This window comes from Mirounga leonina, unplaced genomic scaffold (assembly GCF_011800145.1).
Source record: "Mirounga leonina isolate KUSES-001 unplaced genomic scaffold, KU_Mleo_1.0 Mir_172, whole genome shotgun sequence".
NCBI classification, from domain to species: domain Eukaryota; kingdom Metazoa; phylum Chordata; class Mammalia; order Carnivora; family Phocidae; genus Mirounga; species Mirounga leonina.
Window position 1 is genome coordinate 7,609,401 of NW_023270442.1, and position 18,322 is coordinate 7,627,722.

General features: G+C 37.7%; 1 protein-coding gene and 1 long non-coding RNA gene across 2 annotated transcripts in view; both read right to left on the reverse strand.

Moving 5' to 3' along the window:
* CYYR1 (cysteine and tyrosine rich 1) overlaps positions 1–18,322 on the reverse strand; it is a 100,918-nt gene that overhangs the window by 53,402 nt on the left and 29,194 nt on the right. The window lies entirely within an intron of this gene.
* Positions 915–18,322, reverse strand: part of LOC118018794 — a 31,936-nt gene continuing 14,528 nt past the window's right edge. The window contains exon 2 of the long non-coding RNA XR_004681483.1: positions 915–4,561. This is a non-coding gene — a long non-coding RNA (uncharacterized LOC118018794). The remainder of the gene's footprint in view (positions 4,562–18,322) is intronic.

Here is an 18,322-nt window from a genome sequence, read left to right on the forward strand (position 1 = left end):
GACAGTCTGATAGTTCGTAGGGGCCCCTTGAAAGCCACTTTGGATTACAGGGCAAGACTTATATTTAAGACATTTTAAAAGCATATTAAAAAGGATTTTTTCTCATTTGATAAATATTAATGCATTTATTAATGGACAATCTAAAGGTCCTAAATTATGAAAAAATAATTTTGAGTTTGCAGTGATTACAAGAAAATTAACTACTACTAAAGCTAAAATATGAAATATAGTCTTCTGGAAATTGCACCTTAAAAATATTAATGACAGAATATCTAATGGATGGCTTCTGCTGGATGATAAGTTCCCTAGTTTTGATATATTTACAGAGGCTTCCCAAAATGTAATCAATTTTTAATTATCTGTGTAAATAGACAATAGTAGCTGTGTATATCATGTATGATAATGGTCAAACTTAAAGCCACTTATATTGGCCTCTAGAATGTATTAAATATTTTAAGGGATATTGCTTTAAAATTCTTTGCTTAACTTAATATTAAGATTATTCTATAAGCTAGCAAGTAATAAAGGGATTCTAGGGAATAATAAAAGAAATGTTTAGCCAGGATTTAAGAATTCACTAGGATAATCTATCCAATTATAAATTTGACTACGATTGAGGCTAAAAATAATGTACCTATCAATAAAGTGAATTACAAGAAAAAAAGAGAACATCCTGTATGGGATTATCTGAGCCAATGCTTTCTAGAATCCATTTTTTACTTTTCATGTTATTATATGCAGTTTTAATATGGTATTACTTCTAATCTTTCAAGTACTGCTGTCAGATAAACCTAATTATTTCCTAGAAGTGGCTTGTTCCTGAAAGAAAAATGCAGCAGAAAACTTATTCACCCATTTAAATATATTTACTTTACATTAAAATATTTTCTTCTTTATTCTTTTTCTAAAATAGGAGGATTCAGGTGGGTGAGGAATCAGACATATTGGCAGAGGTAAGAGTAAGTAAGGGTGGGTAGAGGAGGGGGAAGGAATCCCCAAATTTGAGAGAGCCTAGACCATTCTTCATTAAATCTCTAAGAGACCCCAGAAAATTTCCACACAGGCACATACAGATATTTCTTGGAGACTGCTATGGACTGAGTATTGGTGTCAAGATTCATATGTTGAAGGTCTAATCCCAATGCAATATATTTGAAGGTGGAGCCTTTGAAAAGCAATTAGATTTAGATGGGGTCATGAAGGTAGAGTCTCCATGATGGGATTAGTTCCCTTACAAAAAGAGACCAGAGAGCTTGGTCTCTCTCCATCCCGACTCCCATCTTGCTAGCAAGAAGGCAGCTGTCTGTAAAACAGGAAGAGGGGCCAGACCAAGCACCCAACCATGCTGACTGATCTGAGACTTCCCAGTTCTTAGAACTGTGTGAGAAATAAATGTTGGTTGTTTAGGCTACCCAGGATGGTATTCTGTTACAGCAGACTGTACAGACCATAACCTGGAGGAACGTCAGTGTTCCTCTCATGTGGCCTTGAGTTCTTGGCCGACAAAATCAATGAACCTTTGTGTCACAGCACTGATGCTGACTACACACAGCTTGCTGAAGACACTGGATCTTTAACTCTGTGGCTGGGGCCACTCTCTGTGCATTTGTGAGGGCAATGCTGAGACAGTGTCTGGTCCTACGAAATTAGCTCCTAAGTATCTGCAACCCTCTGAGATCCATACTTAGACACCTGGCATGGTTGTCCAGGACACTGACTTCTTGAAGCTATTTAGTTTTAGTCTCATTTGTGAAAAGAAGAAATTATACTATTTTCTTCTTTGTAGCTCCATACTTTATGATGCTCAGACTATTATCCTCCTAACATTCAGCTTTCTGACACAGCAACGAATGGTTCAATTTAGTTCCTCACCAAATGATTACTCAAAGAAAGGGAAAGGGCTCAGGATCAGGTGTCACCCTGAATTCAAAAATTAAGCAGTAATTTACATTCTTGAAGTATCATTGAAATCCTTGCAACAGATGTCTTTTTTTTCCCCCAAACTGAATAGATTCAGTAGAACCATCCCTGTTCCTTTACTCAGGGCTAGATCCTAACATCAGAGGCACCATCAGTTAGTTTTTGTACAGGATCATGTCTTCTTATTCACTGTTGTATCCTCAGAATGAATTAATATGTATATCTTAGGCTGTATAGTCAATCCATTCACTCATTTGATTCAACAAATATTTATTGAGAGCCTACCATGTGCCAAGTACTATTTCGGATGTTTGGAATACATTAGTATGATTCTTGTCCTTGAAGAGATTACATTTTGGAAGCAGTAGGGGAACAAGCAACAAACATAATAAAGTATAAATATTGTCAGAAGAGATTAAATCCTACAAGGAATAAAAGAATAAGTCAGCAGTATAAGGAGGATCAAAGGAAGGGATGCAAGTGAGTTGACATACAAAGACTTGAAGGTGGTGAAAGAGTTGGCGAAGCAGACACCTGGAAAAGGACATTTCAGGCAGGTGGTACAGCCAGCGCAGGAGCATAAATTTTTTTTAAAAGAATCCCTGATGGACTGCTATCTCTATTGAACTCTTGAGTATATTTCATTCCAAAGAGAATGATCAACAAAATTTGATTGTTTGATTGGGTCTTGGATACATGCTGTACATCCTGATAAACCGACTCATAGCTCATCTGTGACATAGCTTCTGAATTAAAGGCAAAGAAGAAAACAGGAAGAGATAGAATAAAATATTTTTTCATGTTTGGAAAGAAATTCAATTCACTTCTTTAGAAGATTAAGGTAGGATTTATAATGTTTCTCTCTCTCTCTCTCTCTCTCTCTCTCTCTTTTTTTTTGTTGGAGCTCCTTGTTAGCTGTTTTGTCCTTCAGGAAAGGATATGGAGTGGTATGGATTGAAAAGGTTACACTGTCATCATTTGCAAACGAATTCTATCTGGAATGAAAATTCGCATAGTTTTACATCGATGTTGTATTGTTCGATGTGGTATTTTGTCAAAACTGTATGCTGTCTACAACAAATATTTACCTTTATGTATTAGCACATTTAAATCAACCACAGTGTTAGACACTCACACTATGAGAATAGTAACAATTGGCAATGTGGACAATACTCCAACTATAGAGAAGATTTACCATATATTATTTTTAAAAGTTTACAGAAGATACTTTAACCTAGTCTTGATCTATTCCATGAAGGAATTTTAGTGGACTTGAAAGCCTCCAAAATTATTTGCAAAGCTGTGTATTCATAGGAATCTGTTAAATTATCCAACAGTTTTAATGACAATTTTAAAGGCACCTGTGACAGCCCCCTCTTTGGGGAAAAACAAAGAACTTAAAAAAACACTTAGAAAAAAGCACAGATGGTATTTTTTAAGGGTTATTTATATATCAGAAGAGTACTCTCCCAATTTATGAACAGTTTGATTGCTCACAAAATTTAGTTTTGTTTTGACCAAAGTGGACCTTTTGCTTTCACATCTTGATTTTTTAGAGAAAATGTTTTATTTTACCTGCTATAAATTTTTATAATGAGGCAGACCTTAATTTATTTCAATCAACACTGATAAGCACCTACCATACACTGGGGGATACAATAATGAAAAAAGATAAAAAGACCAGGTTCTTGCCCTTGAAAATCTCACAGTATATCAGGAGAGATGGAGACACAGCGATTGGTCATAAATTGTGAAAAAATATGATCAGGGAAATGAATTCAAGGGCAGTTTTATCCCTGGGATAACTGAATTCCCGGGGAAGGAATTGGTTATTGGTACTGGAAAGATGAACAAGTTTTTCCAGGCCCAGGAAGAAACCAAGAGTGTTCTGGGCACAAAGAACAATAAGTATTAAAGCGAAAACGTTCAGTTTTGTGAGAATACAGGCTTGGGAGGAAGGCGTGGGGGATTTGGCCGAGAGGAAGTCTGGTAAGGTGAGGCCAGACTACAAAGAGCCTCGGGACCATCCTAAGCATCTGGACTTGTGTATGTCAGGTGATGAAGTACTGAAGGTGTCAGATAGAGGAGAGACATAATCAAATTATTTTAGAAATCAAACTCTGGTGGATAAGATGAGGCCAGACTGAGAGTACCAGAAGCTACTGAAAAGAGATATGCTTGGATTTGTAACAGAATATAGCTACTCTTGTCTCTCTTTTATTTGTTCATTTATTTATACACCTTTCTTCTTTATTGTAGCCTATAGAAGGATCACAACCTGCTTCCAAAACAATTCCATGGTTCAGAGAGAAAGGCTGAGTAGTAGCAGAATGGGCAAGATTCACTTCACTGTTGTCCTTCCACGGTTATTTCAGATTGAGGTATATTCACTTTCATTGTAGAAGTCTAGAACACGTCTAGTCTAGAAATTTTCTTTCCCTAACTTCATGCATCTAATCTATCAACCATTACTATTGTTTCTTCCTCCAAAACGTTCTGAATCTGACCTCTCTTTCTTCCCAGGCCATTACCTGAGCAGAAGTCCCCATCTTCTCTCCTGCTCCCCAAGAAGGCTCCAAAGTGGGGTCTCTGCTTTCTCTCTTGCCCTTCACCATCTGGCGCCCACATGAAAGTGAGTGACCTTTTAAAATAAAATACAAATCAAATCATTCTCCAGAGGCCCCAGTCCTGACGAACATCTGTGTATTTCTATTCCTTTTTTGTCCCTGGAGATATCGGTCTTATTTTTGAGCCCTATTGCAACTTTTTATTGGCTAAGTGTTATGTGAGCCCTATGGAAGGCACTTCACCTCTTTGACTCTTGGTTTTGTTTGTTTGTTTCATTTTCATCTTTCAAGTGGTATAATAACTCTTTTTTTTTTAAGATTTTTTTTTTTTTTAATTTATTTGAGACCGAGAGAATGAGAGACAGAGAGCATGAGAGGGAGGAGGATCAGAGGGAGAAGCAGACTCCCTGCCAAGCAGGGAGCCCGATGTGGGACTCGATTCCGGGACTCCAGGATCATGACCTGAGCCGAAGGCAGTCGCTTAACCAACTGAGCCACCCAGGCGCCCTAAGTGGTATAATAACTCTTGAGCTTACTTCAGGGTTCTAGATATCACAGGAAGGTGAAGGCATTTTAAGATTCAGGAACCCCACTTAGGGACAAATCACACGTCCTCCAAACACCATGGCCCTGTTAATTCTCAAAATCTGCCTGAGCGAAGGCAGTCCTTTCTGTTCACAAAATAAGCCAAGAGTTCAAGTCAATCAGTCATAATGAATTAGGTAATAACGTAAGTTGACTCTTCAGTGAAGAAGCTCTGGATTCCTTTTTTTTTTCTTGCAAATACTGTGTTTATGACATGAATGATCAGAAGTCACGGAAAGGCTGCCCTCCTATAACTTTATTCTGCCCAGGAAACATAGCAAAGTCATTGGGACATTTGAAGCAAATTAGAGCCAGAGCAGAGACCAGAAGCACAGCCAGTTTCCCACTTTTCTTTGTCCACAGGCCAAAATATGACAAACGTACTGGGGCTTGGAATTTGAAATTAGCAAGTACAATTTCTAAAATATTATGGTGTTTTGTTTTTTCAGGCATGAAGTTGTGTGAGCTCAGTATGTTTTAATTATGTAAAATAACCCAATTTACATAACCAATTAAAGTCAAACCACTTTTATTTTTCTCAATGAATGTTGTATAAACCTTGAAGGTTAGAAAGTCAACCACAAAAGAGTTCTAAAAGGGAGCTCTTTATATCAGCCACGAATCTAGAAATCTTTCTTTTTATGGACAGTTACTTGACTGTTGAATAGTTCTGTTTTCATCAAGTAAAACTGGCCTATGTTGGGATGAATATAATCCATTTCATTGCTGCTTCTGTACATTTCTTTTATTTTGCATGAATATGGCCAGATGAATCATACATAAAGAAAGCTTAGTTCCTCCAGAACACTGCTATTTTACAAAGAACTCTGCTGCCAAATTCAAAGATAAATTCAGGTTTTAGGTATCAGAATCTTTTTATAGGTCCCAGGAGAATATCTCGTTCAAATAATAAAACAGCTCAGCGATCAGAGGTTCTGTTCACCTGTTGTGTCTCCAGAAATACGATATTCTACAAAGTCTGAGATAATGAAGGGTAGGCATTATCATTACCCTTTTTCAAAAAGCTCAGTCAAAGGAATGAACTGTTTTATGAAAACATCATATGGAAACTTCAAGAAATAAACTCAGGCAATTCTATAAAAAAAGGTAAAGGAAAAACTTAAAAATCTGGAAATGTTCAGAAATCTGGTTAACAATCAAAAAGAAGCAAACTATTTTGACAGAATAGAAATAGAAATATTAATTTTATGCCAAAATATCATTTTGTTAGTAACTAAATTGCTCCTTTTAACTCAAAGGGTATTCATTTAAAACCCTTAGGTTTCTTTTTAGAAATTCCTGTAAAATAATATTTGCCAGAAATCTGTTGATGCAACTTTAGAAAGACCCTAAAATGGGAAAAAAAAAAAGTGAAAATAAAATCTAAGATTCAGTTCAATCTACTGGGATGGTACCATTATTTATATAATCAGAGAGAAGCAATTTCCTAATCGGAAATCAATTTGACTTGTTATTGAGGAGCTTGGTTACTGATTATCTGTGGCCATCAGACAAGAAAGTGTGCAAGAGAAGGAAGAACATTCAAATAAATCTCTTATGCCCCTTTTCAACAAAAGTCTTCTGGGACAGGAAGGCTAACACTATAAAGTTTTGCTGGTTTCATGTCTATTTCACAGATACCTAGTCCATTATTTAGAGCAAACAAAGGGGCATAGTGAAATTAAAATAATTATTGAGTCCTTCCTCTTTACACTTTACAGATACTTATATAAAGTATCTGTAAATAGATACTTATATGTTTTACTTATTTTACTTATATAAAGTATCTGTAAACAGATACTTATATGTTTACCTTATTTCTCACAACAATCCAATAGTTATGTATTGTCATTGATGCTTAGCATATAAAGAAAGTAAGGCTCAGAGGTGTTAATTAACTTGCCGAAAGTCCCCGGGTTACTAAGTGGCAGAGGTGGTGATTTGAATAGGAGTATGCTTAGTTCAAAGCCCATTCTGTGTCCATCACATCAGAATTTGTTACATATGTTCCTTTTGGGTAGTTTTAAAAAGGTAGAAGGGTTTATGAAATAAAGGAACTTCTGATAAACTGGATATAAATGACCTTTTATAGATTGAGTCATATATGAACATACAACACACATATATAATTCATATATTGAATTAATGAGTGTCATGCATTACATTTGTAAAGTATAAAATTCATGAAGAAAATAGGCAACCACAATTTTTATTTAAATCTTAAAATACAAATGACCACTCTTGGCTTTGCCTAAAATGGATTAAACCTGTACAAAACATGGTTTTGCTGGAGCCAGCAACAGCCGTTAGCATGCGTTAGGAATAAGTGCCCACGATTGCAGAGTTGGGGGCTGAACGGACCATGAGTATGGCACGTACAGACCCACATCCTGAAGGCACAGGGCCAATACCATCAGTCTCTATTTTATTTAATTTAAAATTATCAGCTGCTGGTAACGTTTTTAACAGAGGTCATTGTGGTTCAGTGTTATTGGATTTTGTCTTATTAAGCACTTAAATTGCTTGCTAGAATGACTGAGGAACAGAGGTATATTTGGAGGCCTTAAGAAGGAGTTAGCTCTTAGGCCTTTGGTAATAACGTATCTTCAAATTAGAGGAGGCGTGACTGGCTGGCTCAGTCGGTAGAACACGTGACTCTTGATCTCAAAGTCATGGGTTTGAGCCCCACACTGGAGGTAGAGATTACATTAAAAAATAAAATCTTTAAAAAAATCAAGGAAACAAAGGATCTTTGAAAGCTTTCCTTTTTTAAAATTAATTAATTTTTTATTGCAGCATAGTTGACACACAATGTTATGTTAGTTTCAGGTGTACAACACAGTGATTCAACTTCTCTCTGTTAGGCTGTGCTCACCGCAAGTGTAGCTCCCATCTATCACTGTGCAATTACAATGTGTTACAAAACCATTGACTATACTCCTTATGCTGTACTACCCATCCTTTCGACTTACTCATTCCAAAACTGGAAGCCGGTACCTCCCACTCCCTTTCACCCATTTTTCCAATTCCTCACCTCTTCCCCTCTGGCAAACCACCAGTTTGTTCTATCTATGGGTCTATTTTTGTTTTAGTTTGTTTGTTCATTTGTTTTTTTAGAGTCCACATGTAAGTGAAATCACATGGTGTTTGTCTTTCTCTGTCTGACTTATTTTACTTAGCTTAATACCCTGGGTCCATCCACGTTGTTGCAAATGGCAAGATCTCATTCTTTTTTATGGCTGGGTAATATTCCGTTATATGTATACACCACATCTTTATCCATTCATCTATTTATGGACACTTAGGCTGCTTCCATATCTTGTCTATTGTAAATAATGCTGCAGTACATATGGGTGAATATATGTTTTCAAATTAGTGTTTTCATTTTCTTTGGGCAAATACCCATGAAGGCTTTCTTGACAATTTTAAGTTACTGTACCGAACCCATCTTTTCTAGGGATACTGATGAATTATGGAGCAACACTAATATATATTCTCAGGAATATTGACATGTAAGTACTTGTAAGCAGCTCCACAGTGATGGTAAATAAATTAACAAACCCACACTGTATCATTTGAGGTACACTGTGAAGCTTAGGTTTGTCAGCCAATTTGCTTATATTTGTGTGTTATAAAAGTCGTCAGAGCTGGGAAACATTTATGGAATTCAAGCTGTTCGCAATTAGCCTGCATGATTGTTTTTTGCCATAATAAAGTTATATTTTATTAATGGAGAAATTTTACTGGTATCTAGAAGTTGAGTGCCCTGTTATTTTGTGTGTTTTCTGTGCAATGCTTGGTATGGTTCTGAGAGTGGAACAATTACAAAAATGAAAGTTAGCAAACACTAGTTTATGTAACATAGCCAGCCAAAGCCACTTACTCTTTCAAGGTGAAAGGTCTAGAAGGTTTTGTTAAGAATTTAGGACTCAGGGGCGCCTGTGTGGCTCAGTTGGTTAAGCAACTGCCTTCGGCTCAGGTCATGATCCCGGAGTCCTGGGATGGAGTCCTGCATCGGGCTCCCTGCTCGGCAGGGAGTCTGCTTCTCCCTCTGACCCTCCTCCCTCTCATGCTCTCTGTCTCTCATTCTCTCTCTCGCAAATAAATAAAATCTTAAAAAAAAAATTTTTTTTTTTAAAGAATTTAGGACTCAAATGTGTTTGCTTTAAGACTGATTCAAATAGGGCACCTGGATGGCTCCGTCAGTTGGGCATCAGGCTTAGGCTCAGGGCATGATTCCAGGGTCCTGGGATCGAGTCCCGCATTTGGCTCATTACTCAGCAGTGAGTCTGCTTCTCCCTCTCCCTCTGCCCCTCCCCTTTGCTTGTGCTCACACGCTCTCTTTCTCAAATAAATAAATAAAATCTTTTTAAAAAAAGACTGATTCAAATAATAAAAAATTCAGTATCAAATTCTAAATACATGGAGCTTCAAGTAACCATATCATGATATTCACCAGTATTTCTGGCACTATGTCAGCATTTGTCTCAAATCAGTTTAAGGAATTTGTCAGCCAGAATCTCAAAATAATGACCTTGCAAAATACTTTGTCAATATTTCACTAATATCACTATGATATATTGTCATTTGCTTATTTATTGTCTGATTTCTCCATTACAACTCTTCGAAGGCAGCAATCTTGTGTTATTTCTTTGTGAGCTCAGGGACTAGCAGAGTTCTTTTACATAATAGGGGCTTCATAAAGGGCTAATGTTAAATGAGTAAATCAATGAATATGAATTACTGCTTTCCCATTCCATTACACTCAGCTTCAGAGTCGGTGGCCATTTATCGCACCTCTACTACGTGTTAACGCATTGGTTATTTTCTTACCCCTCTTGGCCCCCATTCTGCCTCAGTAGTCAGGAAGGCTGACCCATAACAACTGCATCAATAGACCAACTTGCCTTCTGGCTTCTGCCTGGGTTTGGGCAATGACAGCCAAATGCAGGGGACTGGAGGTTGACAGGAAAGTGAGAATGAGCCTTATGATGTTCTGGCTCTGCCTCCAGTCAGTTGCTGACTGCCTTCCACAGACAGCCATAGCTCTGGTGGAGAGGCCCTTTCATACAGCTACTCTCTCTGGATTTGGGTAACTCCTCCCCCTCCTTGTGTTAGGGATGTTCTCAGGTGTTGACAGCCTGGAACGCTGCACCAGCTTTTGTTGGCTTCTCTAGTCACTCTCCCGTTACCAAGGCTCCTTTTATTAAATTCTCTTCAACTGCTGGTTTGACTGTGCTGTTCCCAGCTGGGACTTTTGGTACCATAACAGCTGTTTGCATAAATCTTAAGTAATTTTACTTTTTACACTTGCAAGGGAAAGAGGACTATTCCCATCCTACAGAACGGCTGTGATAGAAACACACCTTTCCTGGGACTTTTATTATTTTCATTCACTCACTCATTCTTCGCTCATTTTGTTACCCATAAGTCACTGGGAATTTTTGTCTACTGACATCACAACTGCTAGGTGTAATTCCTGCTAAAGCAGAGTGGCACAGAGACAGGCTGACTCAAAGTGAGTATCTCTTTCAGATAAAAGAAAAACTAGTTTAAAAGAGCTTTTCACTGAGTGAGGTCAAAAAGGGGGTGGGGGAAAGTTATAAAAAGAGGAATGACGGCGGCTCAGCTCAGAATACTTCTGCTATTATAAAGAACTGTACCATTGAAGTTTTGTTCATTCTATTCATTTGGTGGAGAGAGGCAGGCTCATGAGACTTTTACTATGGCTGTGGAGGGAAGTCAATGACTTTTAAATCAGGTTTTGTTATAGCACCCTCTAAAATTTAAAGGGCTCTCTCATTTCATTTGTGTTATACACAATGTTGGCATTCTAAGGTTCTTCTTGCGTGTGCTGCATGTAGGTCAGTGGCCATTCTCACATCCCACCCTCCGAGGGCTGCCTCAGTTTCCCTCCATCAGGCTCGAGAGTTAAGTGAACCCTGAGGTACTCCCCCTGGAAGATATTTGTAACTTGTCTATCCCAAAAACCACCAGTGAGTTTGTATGTCTATTAAGAAAGGTCACTTAAGACTTAAGTTTCCAGAGAAGCATGAAAGAGAAGGGAGATCTAATATATTGTTGAAAGCCACAGAGGCATTAAGCTCTGTTTTTCTATGAGATGTTTCATTATGCTTTTAACAAATAGGTTTATGTGTGATCTATACGAATTAAGAAATAGCGTACATTACCAAAGGAAGGCAACGTCAAATTATAGCATTTCAAAATGAGGGATGGCAGGAAGTTCAGACTTTTTTGGGGAAGGTGTAAGTCACCTTACTTAGTACATTTTAAACACCATTTCCTCCACACTTCAGAGGCTTTCATTTTAGTAAAGCATGGCAGGAGTCACTCTAATGTGATTAGAAAGGGCCTGAAGCTTTGCTTTTAAAATTCAATACTTAGGTAGAAAGAAAACGGTAACTTTCCCCCTTTGAGTTTGAGTCACTATTTTTATAACACCAGCTGCTCTGAGATGCCAGAATGGAAATGTACCTGCTTCCTGATGTTACCTGAGCACCGCTAAACTAGAGCCCTTTAACCGGCTCTGTTTTCAGTTGTGCTTTCATCTTTATTTCTGCCTTCCCCCAATATATTATTTCTATATTCTCCAGACTAATTTTCGGCTTTCTTGATGCTACATTCACTTGTCTCTTTGTTTGATGAATATTTATTGAGCACCTACTGTGTACCAGGCCCAGCCAAAGATTCTGCATCAAAGAGTCAAGCAAAAGAGCCAAGAATTTGTAAACACTGATCATTGTGAACACTGGAAAGAAAAGTACAAGTGCAGGAGCAGAAAGCCAAGGAATCTTACCTGATGTGTGGATTCAGAGAAATTTTCCTAGGGAAATAATCGGAAGGGATTGTGATGGATGAGCACGTTAAATAATTGAAGAGTACAGAAGAAGGTCTAGGGAGAGTTCATCAGATAGAAAGAATGGTATATGGAGTGACTCAGGTATGAATATATGCAGTATTTGACTTAAAACCACTGAGCTCCAGGTAACTTATGCATGAGATCGAGGCTCCACTATTAAAGGGTGCAAGGTGGCTTCCTCTATCCTGTTCTTCTGTGTGGCATTCCCCTTTGGTTCACAACTCAGAACACATAAAGAGCAGATGCAAGGATGTAGACGGTAGAGATTCTAGTTTATATTGCCATATGAATGACCTCGAGCAGTCAGTGCTTAGCCCAAGCAAGGTTTATCTAAGTGCTCAAGCTTCAAATCCAGCTTGGGTTGGCAGGAAGCGGTTTTTGTCCTGTATCAGCATTCAGTGACCCAGGCTAGAAGAGGTTTCATTGTGACAGAAAGAAGAGCATGTACCAAGTAGTGAACGTTTGAAGGCTTCCCAGAGCTGTTGCACATTTCACTGGCCAAAGTAAGCCACAGAGCAATGCTTAACCTCAAACTACAGGAGAGAGAACAGCCTACCACCATGAGGGGGATAGATAGAAAACTAGGAGTATCTGGTAAGCAAGAGTAGTGATTACCACAGAGATGAACCTTCATTTATCAGAAACTGCAGTCTCTGGAAAGAGTAAGTTTCTGCCTCAAACCAACCCATTTTCTGCCTTCTCATATTCAACCAGCTGTCACTAAATAGGAGAATGTGTATGTGTGGGGAGCACTGTAGTGGAGTGAGTGTGCTGAAATGGAGGTCAGAAGATGTTCACTAAGCAGTGCAATGATTTGTAAGTAGAGAATAGGTAAAGGAGATAAAATACTATTTTTATTTCTTTGACTTTTTTCTTCTACTTCCTGAAAGAAGGAAAAGAGTAATGTTGTCCTTAATATTATTTTCTGTATATCTGTTAAACTTTTTATTGAAGCTATCTTTTTTTAAAGATTTTATTTATTTATTTGAGAGACAGAGAGCATGTACAAGAAAGCACAAGCAGGAGTTGGGCTTGGGAGGGGCAGAGAAAGGGGGAGAAGGACAAGCAGAATCCCTGCTGAGCATGGAGCCTGAAGCTGCCTGATCCTAGGACCCTGAGATCATGACCTGAGCCAAAGTTGGAGACTTCACTGACTGAGCCACTCAAGCACCCCAAAGCTATCTTAATTGAGTTTCCAAGAACTCCTTCGTGTTCTTTGTTCCCTTGTATGTGCAGTGTCTGGTCTTGTTTTATAGATGCAATATAGTCTTTTAGTTCTCTTAAGATGTTAATTATGATGTTGTTTTCATGTGTTTACTTTCTCACCACTGTGTTCCTCTCCCTTCTTTGTTTCTTATTTGAGTCTATTTTGTTTTTTTCTGGCTCTACCTTTCATAGTAGAGGTTGTCCTCTAATGTCTGGTCTTCCTTAGCTATTAAATCATATTTAAAAGTGAGGCCCAAATGAACCAGATTGGGAAGCACGAGTATAGCTTCTCAATCTGTGAGTCTCCCCCTGTAGTGTTGCTACTATGGGATCATTCGTTTGGCTGGGGGAATCTCCGAATGCCTGTATCCATGGTTTGGAGGTTCTTTTTTTATTTTTTTATTTTATTTTTTTTTATTGTTTATTTTTTTTTAAAGATTTTATTTATTTACTTGAGAGAGAGAGAATGAGAGACAGAGAGCATGAGAGGGAGGAGGGTCAGAGGGAGAAGCAGACTCCCTGCCAAGCAGGGAGCCCGATGCGGGACTCGATCCCGGGACTCCAGGATCATGACCTGAGCCGAAGGCAGCCGCCCAACCAACTGAGCCACCCAGGCGCCCACTGAGCCACCCAGGCACCCGGTTTGGAGGTTCTTAACTTATTTTGTGCCATGGCAGTCTGGTGAAGCCTGTGGAACCTATTTCAGAATGTTTTTAAATGCATGAAACCAATTATAGCAAAGTATTAAAAATTAAATTTGTGATACAATATGTGCTTATGGTAATACTGCAATACAATAACAGTAATGCATCATATCATAAGCTTTAGAGTTATATCTAATAACTGTTGAAGTAATGATGAGTGCAAATACTCTTTCAAGATATAAGCAATGAGTAATGTGACAAAAAATTACCATGATTCCTACTGGTGGCAAAGTTACGGGTACTGCTAGGATCGCACTGGTTTGTTACCTACATTCACACATGAGAGAGATGCTAATTTTCAAAGGTTAGTGGAAACAAAAAATGAATTATTGTTCTCATTCAAGTTCATAGACCCTCTGGTTAAAAATCCTATCATAGGTCTTTACTTCTGAGTGGATCAATTTTCTTCCAGAAGGCAGTTCACCAATCTCCAACCTCAAGTATGTATGCCTGGCTGCAGGCCTTTCTGGAGCCATGCAGGGAATAAATCTCTTTTCAATGGGAAGATTTTCCCATAATCCCTCTGATGTCAGCATAGTAGCTCACGCTCCAACCTCAACTATTCTTGATGTCTCCAAATCCAGAGGCTATCTGATATCAGAGGCTATCTGATATCAGAGGCTATCTCTCCAAAATTAGACCCCAGATTTTCTCTTGATGGAGCCAGGGTACAGAGGGAAGATGGGAAGTCTAACTTCTCTTTTAAAGATGTTCAGCCCACACTCCAGTTTTCAGTCCCATTTTTTGCACACCTGCCTGGCAAGCACCAGTTCTTACAGTCTCTGAGGATTTTCATAGTTTTATGTGAAAATGACTGGCTTTCTGGCTTGCTGCCTCAACAGACTCAGATGACTGCATTCTCCAGTCTAAGAGTTAACAGTGGTAAAACTATTCCCAGAGTTCAAAATGTTACTTTTGCTGTCTGCTGTCTTCTTTTTGTCCTTGTGATTTTTTTCCCCTCTCAATTCCTTTACTGTCATTGCTTTGTGAGGCTTCAGGAGGAAGTTCAGATAGACATTTGCATTCAGCCCATGCTGTTTAACCAAAGCTTTGATGCATTCATAAATTCATAAGTAGCATTTTATTATGTCTGGGACTCACATCTTTTTTTTTCTGTTCATAATAGCGTGTCTCCTTCCCTCTGATTTAATATAAAACTAAGCGAGACAACAAGGTTGATATGCAATGCCACTTTAAGGGAGACATCTATTATGTGTTTTAAGGAAATCAGTTCTTAAAAGAAATTTTCTTAAACTCTCCCTAATTGCTTTTAGCATCTCTGCTTAGAACACTAGGCTGCATTTCTCAAAGTCAACAACCAGGGATGGGGGCAGTTTTTTCTTCTGGTACAATGGTAAAAGTGGAGCAGTTCCTATGAGTACAGCCCTACCACAGGTAACAACTGAATTCTTGGTCAATATAAAAAACAATTCCCCAAAGTCACTGGAGAAAAAACAAAAGCAGGCATAAATTGGAAGAGAGTCAAGACCTGGAAGAAGAAAATGGGATTGGGTGAGTTTCCTGTTGATCAGACTTTTTTCCCAGTCAGACTAAGCAGATTCACTAAATTTTGGGATAGAAATCCTTGAAGTGTGCTGGTTTTAAGAATAAGAGGACAGAGATTAGGACTGTCAAAGTAGATGGAAAATGAGGGAGGAAATCAGGGAAAGGAGAAACTCTGGGGCAGTGGGGAGTGGGAACATCAAATTGTATACATAAATTCTAGGAAAATCTCAGGATGTCATCTGAACTATGCATGCATGTAACAAACTGTGAGCAACCCCGAGGCTAGAAGAATTGAACAGAGATTTTAGCAGCTACCCACTGCAGAGGTGATAAAGACTGGGACTTGATAAAACAAACAAACAAATAAATACTTGAGGAAATAACAGAATTCAATCTCTACCATGTATTTTTCACAATGTCCAGGACACATCTCAAATTACTGGATACATAATCAAGAGGAAAGGCAGTTGAAGAAACTGATCCTGAGGTGACCCAGAAGCCAGAATTAGAGAACAAGAATTTTAATTTAGCTATTATAAGTATGTTCAAGGATATAAAGGAAAATATATTTGTGATGAATGGATAAACAGAACATCTCAACAGAGAAATAGTAACTGTAAAAAAAAAAAGAGCCAAATGGAAATTCTAGAAATGAAAAATACGGTATCTAAGACAAAAATATCATTGGATAAGCTTAACACCATGTTGGAAATAAAAGTCAGTGACTTGAAGATCATTTGATCAAAATTATACAATGTGGGGCGCCTGCGTGGCTCAGTTGGTTAAGCGACTGCCTTCGGCTCAGGTCATGATCCTGGAGTCCCGGGATCGAGTTCCGCATCGGGCTTCCTGCTCGGCAGGGAGTCTGCTTCTCCCTCTGACCCTCCCCTCTCTCCTATGCTCTCTCTCATTCTCTCTCTCAAATAAATAAATAAAATCTTTAAAAAAAAATTATACAATGTGGAGAACAAGGAGAAAAAAAAATGGTAGGAAGAAAAAAACAGAGTCTCAGTGATTAGTGGAACTATATCAAAAAAGTACATACATATGGAGTTGTACAAGAAGATGAGAGAACTGGTAAACCCAACATTTAAAGAAAGAATGGACAAAAGTTTCCAAAATTTTAGATTCAAAAAACTCAGAGAACCCTATGTGATATAAATAGAAAAAAAAAAAAAAACTTGGAAAGGTGACAGTTAAACTAATGAAAACAAAGGATAAAGAAAATCTTGAACATTTCCAGAGAAAAAAGGCACATTACATATACAGGACAAAAATACAAGTTTCCAATGACTTCTCAGTAGAAACACTGGAGGCCAAAATATAGTAGAATGGCATCTTTAAAGTGTCAAATGAAAACAACAAATTGCCAACCCAGCATTCTCCATGGAGCAAAAATAACTTTCAGGAATAAAGCTGAAATGGAGGTATTTTCAGATGAATAAAAACAAAGGTAATTTTCCAGCAGACTTTCTCTTCAAGAAAAGCTAAAGAAAATTCTTCAAACCCAAGGGAAATGATTCCAGATAAAAATTCAGATCTTAATTTAAAAAGATATTTATGGGGGTCCCTGGGTGGCTCAGTTGGTTAAGCGTCTGACTCTTGATTTCAGCTCAGGTCGTGATCTCAGGGTCATGAGATCCAGCCTTGCATCAGGTGCTATGCTTGGCATGGCACCTACTTTAGAGTCTCTCGCTCTCCCTCTCCCTCTGGCCCCATTGCCCTGCTCTCTCTCTCTCTCTCTCAAAAAAAAAAAAAAATCACAACCATTTAAAGTGAAAATCATAGCATGTATAGCTTATGTAATAAACATGAACACTATAGCATAAATTACAGGGGTTAAAAAAACCTAGAAGATTGCACTAACAAAACAAAACAAAAAGATTGCAAAGGTATTACATTTTATGACAACATTAACTTTCAACAGACTGAAAAGTTAAGAATGTTTATTGTAATCTGTAGAGCATCACTAAATAATAGTACAAAGTGGTAAAGCAAAAAAGCCAAATAGATAATTAAATGGAATTCTAAAAGCAATTTCAGTGAACTCAAAATAATAGGAGAGGAGGGACAGAGGAACACAAAACAAATGGGACAAACAGAAAACAAATAGTAAGTAGACAGACCTAAATCCAACCACACCAATAGTTAGCATTAATTAGAAATTAAGTACTCCAATGAAAAGGCAGGAAATGTCAGAATAGATTAAAAGGCATGAACTATATGCTGTCTACCTGGAAGGTACTTTAAATACAAAAATTCAGTTAGATGTACTCAAAATTCAAAGACTCACTAAAAGGGAGGAAAGAAAATATATAAATATTTTCATAATGCTAAAAGGTCAATTCATCAGGAAGACTTAATATTCAGAAATGCATTTGCACTTACAGACAAAAAGTTTCAAGATCCATGAGGCAAAAATTAGTAGTTAAAGGGAGGAGTAAACAAATTCACAATTATGGTTAGAATTTTAACAACCTTTATCAGCAATTAATAGAACAATAAAAAGTAAGAAAGGATACAGATCTCCTGAACAGCACTATCAACCACCTTGAGTAATTGACCTTTATAGAACACTACACCCAACAAGTGTGGAATACACCTTCTTTTCAAGTGCACATGGACAATTCACCAAAATAGGCCATATGCTGGGCCAAACACAAATCTTAATAAACTTCAAAATTTGAAATAGTACAGAGTATGTTCTCCAACCAAAGCAGAACTAAGTTAGAAATCAATAATAAAATGATATTAAGAAAACCCCCAAGTATCTGGAATTCAAGAAATACACTTCTATGTAACTGATGAGCCAAAAAAAAAAAAAAAAAAAAGTCGTAAAGGAAATTAGAATAGACTTTCATGTCAACAATTATGAAAGTTCATTACAACATTTGTGGGATGTAACTATACAATGCTTAGGAGAACTTTAAAATGGCTAGATTAGAAAAGAAGTA